We start from the raw sequence: 1,072 nt of genomic DNA on the forward strand, positions 1-1,072 counted from the left end.
GATGTCTTCGGTGATATTGCAATAGTCGTTGCAGGCCAAGTTTCGTTAATGCGACCATACGCAAAATTGACGTCGACATGAACGAGCGATTCACCGAGAAGTCTGGTTTCTCACATTTCGCTCATTATTGCAATTCTTTTCGCATGTAACACGTTTCCCAATTTTAACTTAACGTACGGCGACGACAGTACAACTAATATTTGGAAACTCAAGCGATTTCGATAACTTCGAAAATCACGTGTTTACACGGCCCTCCAGTGGCGCAAATTTATTATTTTACATCCTAATTCCAAAGAAATGGACAAGGGTGGTTTTGGGTAGCATAAACAAACGCAACGTGTTCTAAAACGTATATGATCCAAACCAATTTTAAAAAAAATGAAATACTGCCACGTTGGTTGTTTCAAGGACGACCGCGAGGTCATGGGGGTAAACAACATAAAAAAACCCGTCGCAACATGGGCGCATTCAAAGCCTAAATTTTAAATTATTATCATAGAACCAAAGGAATTCGCTCTCTTTCCTCATAAGAACTGATTTCATTAGAGTTAGGGTTAGAGTAGGGTTAGAACTAGAGGTTAGAAGACTGTCCGAACACGTTAGCGAGTTACACGGCCGAGTTAATCGAACTATAGTTGCGGTAACATCAAAATCTCTCGGTTTTCTTGGTATTTAACGATGGTTAGCGTTAACCAAGCTTCAAGCAACCCGGCCCTTAAACGCTTGCAAAACGACTCGTTGAAGAAACGACCATAAATCGAAGGCGTTGACTGTCGTTCTCTTTCTACTCTCTCATAGTAAATCTTTTCATACTACTCAAATAATTCTTTTTAAAAGTTTAACAAGGAAACATAAAAAAAGTGTGGTGATTTCGGGTGGGACTTAAGCGTAATTCATTTGTGTAACATTGACATAGACTTGGACGCGAGAACTCCAGATTGGAATCTGAGGCCTGGCCCCGGACCACACAGTTGACTACGCTGTTTCCCTCTTGCGATCGATCGATGGATGGCTCGCTCGCTCGTGTGCTGATCGGAGCGAGATTTAAACCCGAGCACCCGCTTTTGTATCA

This window comes from Montipora foliosa, chromosome 1, assembly GCF_036669935.1.
Source record: "Montipora foliosa isolate CH-2021 chromosome 1, ASM3666993v2, whole genome shotgun sequence".
In the NCBI taxonomy this organism is placed as follows: domain Eukaryota; kingdom Metazoa; phylum Cnidaria; class Anthozoa; order Scleractinia; family Acroporidae; genus Montipora; species Montipora foliosa.